We start from the raw sequence: 13,511 nt of genomic DNA on the forward strand, positions 1-13,511 counted from the left end.
AAAACGGGAAGTGAAAACATTAATGGTAAGCGACGCGGCAGGTTGTTACATGAAGATATGGGTTCAACGACAAGGAAAATTAGGAGAAAGGTTAAGAGGAAATATAACTTAGGAGAGGTTACTGATCGAGGTGTTAAGATTCAGAACAGAGGTAAAAAAGCCAACATAAGTGTACTTTACCTGAATGCTCGTAGTATTCGGAATAAGGTAAATGAGTTGATGGCGCAAATCATCGTGAATGACTATGATTTAGTGGCCATTGCTGAAACATGGTTAAAGGATGGTCACGACTGGGAGTTAAATATCGGAGGGTATCAAACTATTCGGAAGGACAGAGTGGATGGTAAGGGAGGTGATGTAGCTCTGTTATTTAACGATGACATCTGGGCAACAGTAAGGGATGACATCGGTGCTATGGAGGATAAGGTTGAATCCATTTGGGTGGAAATCAGGAATAGTAAGGCGAAAAGGTCACTGATAGGAGTAGTCTATAGGCCACCAAATAGTAACATTATGGTGGGGCAGGCAAGAAACAAAGAAATAACGGATGCATGTAGAAATGGTACATCAGTTATCATGGGGGATTTTAATCTACATGTCGATTGGTTTAACCAGGTCGGTCAAGGCAGCCTTGAGGAGGAGTTTATAGAATGCAGCCGCGATAGTTTCCTGGAACAGTATGTAATGGAACCTACAAGGGAACAAGCGGTCCTAGATCTGGTCCTGTGTAATGAGACAGGATTGATTCAAGATCTCATAGTTAGGGATCCTAAAATACAGATGATGGGTGAGAAGGTAAAATCAAGCCACTAGTGTTTTGTGCTTAAACAAAGGAGGTTACAATGGGATGAGAGAAGAACTAGCTAAGGTAGACTGGGAGCAAAGACTTTATGGTGAAACAGTTGAGGACCAGTGGAGAACCTTCCAAGTGATTTTTCACAGTGCTCAGCAAAGGTTTATACCAACAAAAAGGAAGGACGGTAAAAAGAGGGAAAATCGACCGTGGATATCTAAGGAAATAAGGGAGAGTATCAAATTGAAGGAAAAAACATACAAAGTAGCAAAGATCAATGGGAGACTAGAGGACTGGGAAATCTTTAGGGGGCAACAGAAAGCTACTAAAAAAGCTATAAAGAAGAGTAAGATAGATTATGAGAGTAAACTTGCTCAGAATATAAAAACAGATAGTAAAAGTTTCTACAAATACATAAAACAAAAAAGAGTGGCTAAGGTAAATATTGCTCCTTTAGAGGATGAGAGGGGAGATCTGAGGAAATGGCTGAGGAACTGAACAGGTTTTTTGGGTCGGTCTTCACAGTGGAAGACACAAATAACATGCCAGTGACTGATGGAAATGAGGCTATGACAGGTGAGGACCTTGAGAGGATTGTTATCACCAAGGAGGTGGTGATGGGCAAGCTAATGGGGCTAAAGGTAGACAAGTCTCCTGGACCTGATGGAATGCATCCCAGAGTGCTAAAAGAGATGGCTAGGGAAATTGCAAATGCACTAGTGATAATTTACCAAAATTCACTAGACTCTTGGGTGGTCCCGGCGGATTGGAAATTAGCAAACGTGACACCACTGTTTAAAAAAGGAGGTAGGCAGAAAGCGGGTAATTATAGGCCAGTGAGCTTAACTTCGGTAGTAGGGAAGATGCTGGAATCTATCATCAAGGAAGAAATAGCGAGGCATCTGGATGGAAATTGTCCCATTGGGCAGATGCCGCATGGGTTCATAAAGGGCAGGTCATGCCAAACTAATTTAGTGGAATTTTTTGAGGACATTAACAGTGCGGTAGATAACGGGGAGCCAATGGATGTGGTATATCTGGATTTCCAGAAAGCCTTTGACAAGGTGCCACACAAAAGGTTGCTGCATAAGATAAAGATGCATGGCATTAAGGGGAAAGTAGTAGCATGGATAGAGGATTGGTTAATTAATAGAAAGCCAAAGAGTGGGGATTAATGGGTGTTTCTCTGGTTGGCAATCAGTAGCTAATGGTGTCCCTCAGGGATCAGTGTTGGGCTCACAACTGAGGGGGGTCAGTGAGGGAGGGGTGAGGGGGTCAGTGAGGGAGGGGTGAGGGGGTCAGTGAGGGAGGGGTGAGGGGGTCAGTGATGGAGGGGTTCGGGGTTCGGTGAGGGGGGGTCAGTGAAAGAGGGGTGAGGGGGGTCAGTGAAGGAGGGGTGAGGGGCTCAGTGAGGGGGCTCAGTGAGGGAGGGGTGAGGGGGTCAGTGAGGGAGGGGTGAAGGGGTCAGTGAGGGAGGGGTGGGGGGTCAGTGAGGGAGGGGTGGGGGGTCAGTGAGGGAGGAGTGAGGGGGCTCAGTGAGGGAGGGGTGAGGGGGTCAGTGAGGGAGGAGTGAGGGGGGTCAGTGAGGGAGGGGCATTGAGGGAGGGGTCAGTGGGGGAGGGGTTAGGGAGGTCAGTGAGGGAGGGGTAAGGGGGGTCAGTGAGGGAGGGGTAAGGGGGGCCAGTGAGGGAGAGGTGAGTGGGGTCAGTGAGGGAGGGGTGTGGATGGTTAGTGAGGGAGGGGTGAAGGGGGTCAGTGAGGGAGGGGTGAGGGGGGTCAGTAAGGGAGGAGTGAGGTGGGTCAGTGAGGGGGGTCAGTGAGGGAGGGGTGAGCGGTGTCAGTGAGGGAGGGGTGAGGGGGGTCAGTGAGGGAGGGGTGACGGGGGTCAGTGAGGGAGGGGTGAGGGGGGTCAGTGAGGGAGGGGTCAGTGAGGGGGGGAGGGAGGGGTCGGTGAGGGAGGTGTCGGTGAGGGAGGTGTCAGTGAGTGAGGGGTCAGTGAGGGAGGGGTCAGTGAGGAAGGAGTCAGTGAAGGAGGAGTCAGTGAGGGAGGGAGTGACCAGTTAGGGAGGGGCCAGTGAAGGAGCAGTGAGGGAGGGGCCAGAGAGGGAGGGGTGAGAGCATGGTCAGTGAGGGGGGGGTCAGTGAGGGAGGGGTGTGGGAGGGTGATGCACTATCAATTGAGACGAGAGTAGAGATTAATCGAGGCTTTATTAAGCAGAGATGTGTTGCCTCCTGCAGCTGTTGCCGAAATGGCTGCAGTTCGGTGAGCACACACATTTATACTCCGCCTACTGGGCGGAACCAGCAGGCAGAGATCTACCCCCATACCTGTGGTACAGGAGCTTTACCGTATTACCTCTCATATACGTATTATACAAACAGTGGTGACGACCACATTCACCCCGCTAAAAAGAGTCCAGCGGGTGGAAAACTATTTACATGGTATGTGAGCATTTTTAAAAACTATTTACATGGTATATGAGCATTTTTAAAGAGTACAGTTTGGCGAAAGTTCACAAATTTAGTCGGTCGGGTGCCTTGATCCTCCGTCGTGAGCGCCAGAGTCCCGGTGCTGATGTAGTCTGGGAGCATGTAGTCCTCATCCTCATCCCCGGGTGGAACCAATGGGAGGACGGATCGTCCTGGAGCGGGGGCTGTGGTGAGGTGCGTTCTGGGGGGAGGGTGTGTGGCGCTGGGGCAATTGGAGGGGGGGGGGAACCAGCTGGTGCCAGGTCCCTGAGGGAGACTGTGTCTTGGCGGCCGTCGGGGTATGCCACATAGGCATACTGCGGGTTCGCATGTAGCAGCTGTACCCTTTCGACCAACGGGTCTGCCTTGTGGAGCCGCACGTGCTTGCGGAGGAGGACGGCTCCTGGGGCTGCCAGCCACGTTGGGAGCGAATCCCGTGAGGTGGACTTCCTAGGGAAGGCAAGGAGACGTTCATGGGGGGTTTCATTAGTCGCAGTGCAGAGTAGCGATCGGATGGAGTGGAGGGCGTCGGGGAGGGCTTCCTGCCAGCGGGAGACCGGAAGATTTCTAGACCGTAGGGCCAGCAGGACGGCCTTCCAGACCGCCCCATTCTCCCTCTCCACCTGCCCGTTTCCCCGGGGGTTGTAGCTGGTCGTCCTGCTCGAGTCAATGCCCTTACTGAGCAGGAACTGACGCAGCTCATCTCTCATAAAGGAGGATCCCCGGTCGCTGTGGACGTAAGCGGGGAAACCGAACAGAGCGAAGATGCTATTGAGGGCTTTGATGACTGTGGCAGATGTCATATCGGGGCATGGGATGGCGAAGGGGAATCTGGAGTATTCATCGACCACGTTCAGGAAGTACGTGTTTTGGTTGGAGGAGGGAGGTGCCCTTTGAAATCCATGCTGAGGCGTTCAAAGGGACGGGAGGCCTTCACCAGGTGCGCTCGGTCTGGCCGGTAGAAGTGCGGTTTGCACTCCGCGCAGACCTGGCAGTCTTTGGTGACCGTCCTGACTTCTGCAATGGAGGAGGGTAGGTTGCGGGCCTTTATGAAGTGAAAGAACCGGATGACCCCTGGGTGACAGAGACCATCGTGTAAGGGCCCGGAGTCGGTCCACTTGTGCGCTGGCACATGTACCTCAGGATAGGGCATCGGGGGGCTCGTTGAGCTTACCGGGGCGATACAAAATCTTGTAATTGTAGGTGGAGAGCTTGATCCTCCACCTCAAGATTTTATCATTTTTGATCTTGCCCCGCTGTGTATTATTGAACATGAAGGCAACTGACCATTGGTCAGTGAGGAGAGTGAATCTCCTGCCGGCCAGGTAATGCCTCCAATGCCGCACAGCTTCAACGATGGCTTGGCCTCCTTTTCGACAGGAGTGCTGAATTTTGGAGGCATGGGGGGGTGCGGGAAAAGAATGCCACGGGTCTGCCTGCCTGGTTGAGGGTGGCGGCCAGAGCGACATCTGATGCATCGCTCTCGACTTGAAAGGGGAAGGTCTCGTCGACCGCGTGCATTGCGGCCTTGGCGATGTCGGCCTTGATACGGTTGAAGGCCTGGTGGGCCTCAGCCGTCAGGGGGAAAACTGTGGAGTGGGTGAGTGGGCGTGCCTAGTCCGCATAGTTAGGGACCCACTGGGCATAGTATGAGAAGAACCACAGACATCTTTTGAGGGCCTTGTGGCAGTGGGGGAGGGGGAGTTCCATGAGGGGGCGCATGCGATCGGGGTCGGGCCCTAGAACTCAATTTTGCACCACATAGCCAAGGATGGCTAAGCGGTTTGTGCTGAACACGCATTGCTCCTTGTTATACGTAAGGGTCAGGAGTTTGGCGGTGTGGAGAAATTTGAAAAGGCTAGCGTCGTGGTCCTGCTGGTCATGGCCGCAGATGGTGACATTATCGAGGTACGGGAAGGTGGCCCGCAGTCCATACCGGTCAATCATTCAGTCCATCTCCCGTTGGAATACCGAGACCCCATTAGTGATGCCGAAGGGAACCCTAAGAAAGTGTTAAAGGCGGCCGTTTGCTTCGAACGCAGTGTATTGGCGGTCCGCCTTTCGGATGGGGAGCTGGTTTCAGGTCCACTGTAGAGAAGACCCGGTACTGTGCAATCTGATTGATCATATCAGATATGCGTGGGAGGGGGTATGCGTCGAGCTGCGTGTACCGATTGATGGTCTGACTGTAGTCAATGACCATCCTGTGTTTCTCCCCCGTTTTCACCACCACCACTTGGGCTCTCCAGGGGCTGTTGCTGGCCTCAATGATACCTTCCCGCAGTAGCCGCTGGACCTCCGATCTGATGAAGGTCCTGTCCTGGGCACTGTACCGTCTGCTCCTGGTGGCAACGGGTTTGCAATCCGGGGTGAGGTTTGCAAACAGGGAGGGTGGGTCGACCTTAAGGGTCGTGAGGCTGCATACGGTGAGGGGTTGTAGGGGTCCGCCAAATTTTAGAGTTAGACTTTGGAGGTTGCACTGGAAGTCCAGGCCGAGTAGCAAGGCAGTGCAGAGGTTGGGGAGGACGTAGAGCCAGAAGTTGCTGAACTCTACACCCTGGACGGTGAGGGTGGCGATGCAGTAACTCCGGATCTCCACGGAGTGGGATCCGGAGGCCAGGGAGATTCTTTGGGTAACGGGGTGTACCGCGAGGGAGCAGCGCCTTACCGTAGCAGCTGGATGAGGCTCTCCGTGCTCCCGGAGTCGATTGCCAGGTGCCCTCAATCAAGGACAGGTTCTACCCTACTCTGTCCTATGGGTCAAAACATCTACCTAAATTTCCCTAACACAACAACATATTCTAAAAATTCCTCAGGGGCATTTAACATTCAAACTTATGTTTCATTCTCCTTACACAAAAAGGGGAACCTCTAACTGTCTCTAACTAGACTATACTCATGCGAATATTTAACAATCAAAGAACTTATCTTACAATACAAAAAATATAACCAATAGCAGCATCATATTCCTACTTATCAAATGTCTATGTACAAAGAAGTAACTTTAGTAAAGAAACAACAACCGCGGAATTTATTAGGGAGGAAGGGTTCAGAAAGAATGTGGGGATTGCTGGAGTCCGAGGAAAGGGGCTCTAAAGGTGTATACTGGAGGGCGGGAGGCTCTCCTTCTCCATTTCCGCAATCTGATTGTCTGGATGACACTGCACAATATGGCTATCACCAGTAGGGCTTCTACTGTGTATGACAGGGAGTACCATTTAATGAGATTCTCACACCATGTGGGGGTATCAGTGGCTGTGTCTATGTGAGGTGTAGTGTCCGGGCTAGGGGTGTTGTGTTGGGTAGTCGTGTTCGGGGCTTGTGTGGTGAGGGAGGTAGAGGCGGGTAACGCGCGCAACTGTACTGTTCCAGCGACGATCATGGTGCCGATCATCAGGTTCGTCTTCATCTTGTTCGGGCTTTTCTCCGTCTTTAAGTATCTTCGTATCTTCCTAGGGGTACAAGCCTAATATCTATTATAATCTTGTTGCTAACATAAGAAGCTGTTTTTGAGTCTGTTGGAAGAGTGAGTAAGCCAGGTGGGAGGGGTCTTTGATTATGCTGGCCTCTTTCCCCAGGCAGCGGGAGGTGTAGATGGAGTCAATGGATGGGCGGCAGGTTCGTGTGATGGACTAGGTGGTGGTCATGATTCTCTGAAGTTTCTTGCGGTCCTGGGCCGATAAGTTGCCATACCAGGCTGTGATACAGCCAGATAGGATGCTTTCTATGGTGCATCTGTAAAAGTTGGTAAGGGTTAATGTCAAATTTCCTTAGTTTCCTGAGGAAGTAAAGGCGCTGTTGTGCTTTCTTGGTGGTAGCGTCGACGTGGGTGGACCAGGACAAATTTTTGGAGATATGCGCACCTAGGAATTTGAAACTGCTAACCATCTTTGATAAAATATTAAAACATGCTGCTGTGCAGAGAGACCTGGGTGTGCTAGTGCATGAGTCGCAAAAAGTTGGTTTACAGGTGCAACAGGTGATTAAGAAGGCAAATGGAATTTTGTCCTTCATTGCTAGAGGGATGGAGTTTAAGACTAGGGAGGTTATGCTTCAATTGTATAAGGTGTTAGTGAGGCCACACCTGGAGTATTGTGTTCAGTTTTGGTCTCCTTACCTGAGAAAGGATGTACTGGTGCTGGAGGGTGTGCAGAGGAGATTCACTAGGTTAATCCCAGAGCTGAAGGGGTTGGATTACGAGGAGAGATTAAGTAGACTGGGACTGTACTCGTTGGAATTTAGAAGGATGATGGGGGATCTTATAGAAACATATAAAATTATGAAGGGAATAGATAGGAGAGATGCGAGCAGGTTGTTTCCACTGGCGGGTGAAAGCAGAACTAGGGGGCATAGCCTCAAAATAAGTGGAAGTAGATTTAGGACTGAGTTTAGGAGAAACTTCTTCACCCAAAGGGTTGTGAATCTATGCAATTCCTTGCCCAGTGAAGCAGTTGAGGCTCCTTCATTAAATGTTTTTAAGATAAAGATAGATAGTTTTTTGAAGAATAAAGGGATTAAGGGTTATGGTGTTTGGGCCGGAAAGTGGAGCTGAGTCCACAAAAGATCAGCCATGATCTCATTGAATGGTGGAGCAGGCTCGAGGGGCCAGATGGCCTACTCCTGCTCCTAGTTCTTATCTTCCACCTCTGCCCTGTTGATGCTGACAGGGGTGTGTACAGTACTTTGTTTCCTGAAGTCAATGACCAGCTCTTTAGTTTTGCTGGCATTGACGGGGAGATAACTGTCGCTGCACCATTCCACTAGGTTCTCAGTTTTTGGGCTCCCTGAGCAAAGGGAGTGGCGCCGATGAGTCTGTTTCTGTATCTGTTACCTGAGTACAGGTCTTTTGTTTTGGGGAAATGGGCCATTAGAATGCAAATTAGCTGGGGGTTTTGATAGCGTCTAGTTATCTGAGCAGCCAATTTTACATAAGCTCTGAGCGTCTGAGTCCTGGGTTGACCATATTTCCCATGGTCCTTTGCAGGTGGCCATATTTCCCAGGATCCTTTGTAAGTGGCCATCCCAGATGGCTACACTTCATTAACAAATCCACTGAATTCCTACAGTGCAGAAGGAGGTCATTCGGCCCATCCAGTTTGCGCCAACCCTCCAAAAGCGGACTCTGTCTAGGCCCACTCCCCGTCTAACCTGCACATCTTTGGACTGTGGGAGGAAACCGGGGCACCTGGAGGAAACCCACGGGGACACTGTGCAAACTCCACACAGTCACCCGAGGCTGGAATCAAGCCCGGATCCCCGGCGCTGTGAGGCAGCCGTGCTAACCACTGAGCCGCCTGCTGGAAATGCACTGCTTGTCCACCAACAGAGTAAAGACAGATTAATCTAACAGTTGTTTACTTGGCCAAAACTGAAAACATTTTGTACCCATAATGTGTTGTAATAGGCTTTGACTTTTACTGTTCATTCATGAATTGCGAGTGTTGCTGATAAGGCCAGCATTTGCTGCCCATCCCCAATTGTCCTCCTTGAAATGCAGATAAACACAATGCTTCAATAGGGAAACAATCATTCACTGTTGTGTTTAATACTGATTCTGGCATCAAATAGTATGCTACTCCACATCACTTGTTTTTTAAATGAATGGGGGAAAGTGATTTAACTGACATCTGATGCCAGTGAGGGAGGTCTTGTAGCACAGTGCGGTGCCACTACCTCTGGACCAGAAATTCAAGTCCCACTCAAAACTTGGTGGCCAAGAAAGGTGCGTTCATAATGTGGACAAACAGATAGATTATCAGCCTGTGGATCCTTCCAGCGCACCTGATTGAGGTGTTAAGAGCGAGACAGTTTCCTGGTCAGTCACACTGCAACAACAACCCATCGTAGACTTTGCCAAGCATAATTGTGGACCAATCGACTGGAAGCCCATGATCACCAACACCCTCTTGAGGCGTGGTTCCTGAAGGGGCAGAAGGAGTATGTTAATTATGCAGGCTGTTAAATTATTTGTTCTTTTTTATGGTCTGTGGGCATTGTTGGCAAGGCCAGCATTTGTTTCCCAGCCTAGGCTATTTCAGAGAGCAGTTAAGAGTCAACCACATTGCTGTGGCTCTGGAGTCATATGTAGACCAGACAAGGATGGCAGGTTTCAGAAAATGACATTAGTCAAATAGATGGATTTTTACAACAATTGTTGTCATGGTCAGATTCCAGATTTATTCATTGAAATAAATACCCCCCACTTCCGGGTGCGGCGATGACCAGCTGAGTCGCACGTTTCGGCAGCTCCCGATGAAACGGACTTTTGGGCTCTTGATAGGAGCCCCAACGGCAATTTTGACGGCTAAAAACACTGTGCGGTAAACCAGAAGGGAATCCCCCCTGGACACGGATGAAAAAAGGAGGAGAAAGTGGCCGGATTGCAGTGGATCCTTTAGAACAGCGGCAAGGAAGGCAAGCAAAAACCAAGATGGCGTCGGAAGGTGGCAGTTTAACATGGGGCCCTGAACAACAAGAGTTCTTGAAATGCTGTGTGGAAGAGCTCAAAAAGGAAATGAAGAAAGAGCTGTTGGCCCCGATATTACAGGCGATTGAAGGGCTAAAGGAGGAACAAAAAACCCAGGAGCGGGAGCTTCGGGTCGTGAAGGCAAAGGCAGCCGAGAATGAGGACGACATACAGGGCCTGGTGGTGAAGACGGAGACGCATCAGAAACGATGTGTGGAAAGGTTGGAGGCACTGGAGAACAACGCAAGGAGGAACAACCTGAGGATTCTTGGTCTTCCTGAAGGTGTGGAGGGAGCGGACGTCGGGGCATATGTGAGCACAATGCTGCACTCGTTAATGGGAGCGGAGGCCCCGGCGGGTCCATTGGAGGTGGAGAGAGCATACCGAGTGATGGCGCGAGGGCCGAGAGCAGGAGAAATTCCCAGAGCCATAGTGGTGAGATTCCTCCGTTTTAAGGATAGAGAAATGGTCCTTAGATGGGCAAAGAAAACTCGGAGCAGTAAATGGGAGAACGCGGTGATCCGCGTTTATCAAGACTGGAGTGCGGAGGTGGCGAGAAGGAGGGCGAGCTTTAATCGGGCCAAGGCGGTGCTTCATAAAAAGAAGATAAAATTTGGAATGCTGCAACCGGCAAGACTGTGGGTCACATATCGAGGGAGGCACCACTACTTTGAGACGGCGGATGAAACGTGGACTTTTATTGTGGAAGAAAAACTGGAATGAGCGGGTTATTAAAAAGAACGTTTGAACAAAGTGGTGGGGCGAATGTGGGGGGCAAAGAGGGGGGTTAAAAAGGGGGGAAAGAGGAGTTTTATGTACGAATCCTGCAATGTGGTAACTTTTCTCTCTCCCACAGGTGGTGATGGGGGGAGGTGGAGGAGATGGGGCGTTGGCCATTGGGGGCGGGGCCAAGGGAGAAGCGCGGGCTTGGTTCCCGCGCTATGATAATCATGGCGGGAATAGAGAAGCAGGAAGGAGGGGGCGTCGCACGGTGCGAGCCGAGGTCACGGGGGGAAGCCGAGGTCGGCCAGAGTTTGCTGACTTCTGGGAGCAACATGGGGCGAGTAATTACGCTAGCGGGGGATCTAGCGGGGGGGTGGGAGGGGGGAATTACTGGGTTGCTGCTGCTGGGGAGAGGGGGGAGCTGATATGGGAGAGGATGGGCGGGGGGGCACCGCCTGGGGGAGATACAGCTGCGTGGGAACCGGGTGAGGAGCTGGAAAAAGGTGAAGGCTAATCGACAAGGGGGGGGTGGGGGGGGGGTGGGTAGGAAGCCCCCCAACCCGGCTGATCACGTGGAACGTGAGAGGGCTGAACGGGCCGATAAAGAGGGCACGGGTACTCGCACACCTTAAGAAACTTAAGGCAGATGTGGTTATGTTACAGGAAACGCACCTGAAACTGATAGACCAGGTTAGGCTACGCAAAGGATGGGTGGGGCAGGTGTTCCATTCGGGGCTAGATGCGAAAAACAGGGGGGTGGCTATATTAGTGGGGAAGCGGGTAATGTTCGAGGCAAAGACTATAGTGGCGGATAACGGGGGCAGATAAGTGATGGTGAGTGGCAAACTACAGGGGGAGACGGTGGTTTTGGTACACGTATATGCCCCGAACTGGGATGATGCCAATTTTATGAGGCGGATGCTAGGACGCATTCCGGACCTAGAGATGGGAAAGCTGATAATGGGGGGAGATTTTAATACGGTGTTGGAACCAGGGCTGGATAGGTCGAAGTCCAGGACTGGAAGGAGGCCGGCAGCAGCCAAGGTACTTAAAGATTTTATGGAGCAGATGGGAGGTGTAGACCCGTGGAGATTTAGCAGACCTAGGAGTAAGGAGTTCTCGTTTTTCTCCTATGTCCATAAAGTCGACTCGCGAATAGACTTTTTTGTGCTGGGAAGGGCGTTGATCCCGAAGGTGAGGGGAACGGAGTATACGGCTATCGCCATTTCGGATCACGCTCCACACTGGGTAGACTTGGAGATAGGGGAGGAAACAGGAGGGCGCCCACCCTGGAGAATGGACATGGGACTAATGGCAGATGAGGGGGTGTGTCTAAGGGTGAGGGGGTGCATTGAAAAGTACTTGGAACTCAATGATAATGGGGAGGTCCAGGTGGGAGTGGTCTGGGAGGCGTTGAAGGCGGTGGTTAGAGGGGAGCTGATATCAATAAGGGCACATAAAGGGAAGCAGGAGAGTAAGGAACGGGAGCGGTTGCTGCAAGAACTTTTGAGGGTGGACAGACAATATGCGGAAGTACCGGAGGAGGGACTGTACAGGGAAAGGCAAAGGCTACATGTAGAATTTGACTTGCTGACTACGGGCACTGCAGAGGCACAATGGAGGAAGGCACAGGGTGTACAGTACGAATATGGGGAGAAGGCGAGCAGGTTGCTGGCACACCAATTGAGGAAAAGGGGAGCAGCGAGGGAAATAGGGGGAGTGAGGGATGAGGAAGGAGAGATGGAGCGGGGAGCGGAGAGAGTGAATGGAGTGTTCAAGACATTTTATAAAAAATTATATGAAGCTCAACCCCCGGATGGGAGGGAGAGAATGATGGGCTTCTTGGATCGGCTGGAATTTCCCAAGGTGGAAGAGCAGGAAAGGGTGGGACTGGGAGCACAGATCGAGGTAGAAGAAGTGATGAAAGGAATTAGGAGCATGCAGGCGGGAAAGGCCCCGGGACCGGATGGATTCCCAGTCGAATTCTATAGAAAATATGTGGACTTGCTTGCCCCGGTATTGACGAGGACCTTTAATGAGGCAAAGGAAAGGGGACAACTGCCCCCGACTATGTCTGAAGCAACGATATCGCTTCTCTTAAAGAAGACCTATAGACCTATTTCCCTCCTAAATGTAGATGCCAAGATCCTGGCCAAGGTAATGGCAATGAGAATAGAGGAATGTGTCCCGGGGGTGGTCCACGAGGACCAAACTGGGTTTGTGAAGGGGAGACAGCTGAACACGAATATACGGAGGCTGTTAGGGGTAATGATGATGGCCCTACCAGAGGGGGAAACGGAGATAGTAGTGGCAATGGATGCCAAGAAAGCATTTGATAGAGTGGAGTGGGATTATTTGTGGGAGGTGTTGAGGAGATTTGGTTTTGGAGAGGGGTATGTTAGATGGGTGCAGCTGTTGTATAGGGCCCCAATGGCGAACGTGGTCACGAATGGACGGGGATCTGCATATTTTCGGCTCCATAGAGGGACAAGGCAGGGATGCCCTCTGTCCCCATTATTGTTTGCACTGGCGATTGAGCCCCTGGCGATAGCGTTGAGGGGTTCCAAGAAGTGGAGGGGAGTACTTAGAGGGGGAGAAGAACACCGGGTATCTTTGTATGCGGACGATTTGCTACTATACGTGGCAGACCCGGCGGAGGGGATGCCAGAAATAATGCGGATACTTGGGGAGTTTGGGGATTTTTCAGGGTATAAATTGAACATGGGGAAAAGTGAGTTGTTTGTGGTGCATCCAGGGGAGCAGAGTAGAGAAATAGAGGACCTACCGTTGAGGAAGGTAACAAGGGACTTTCGTTACCTGGGGATCCAGATAGCCAAGAATTGGGGCACATTGCATAGGTTAAATTTAACGCGGTTGGTGGAACAAATGGAGGAGGATTTCAAGAGATGGGATATGGTATCCCTGTCACTGGCAGGGAGGGTGCAGGCGGTTAAGATGGTGGTCCTCCCGAGATTCCTCTTTGTGTTTCAGTGCCTCCCGGTGGTGATCACGAAGGCTTTTTTTAAAAGGATTGAAAAGAGCATCATGGGTTTTGTGTGA

Source organism: Scyliorhinus torazame, chromosome 12 (assembly GCF_047496885.1).
Source record: "Scyliorhinus torazame isolate Kashiwa2021f chromosome 12, sScyTor2.1, whole genome shotgun sequence".
NCBI lineage: Eukaryota > Metazoa > Chordata > Chondrichthyes > Carcharhiniformes > Scyliorhinidae > Scyliorhinus > Scyliorhinus torazame.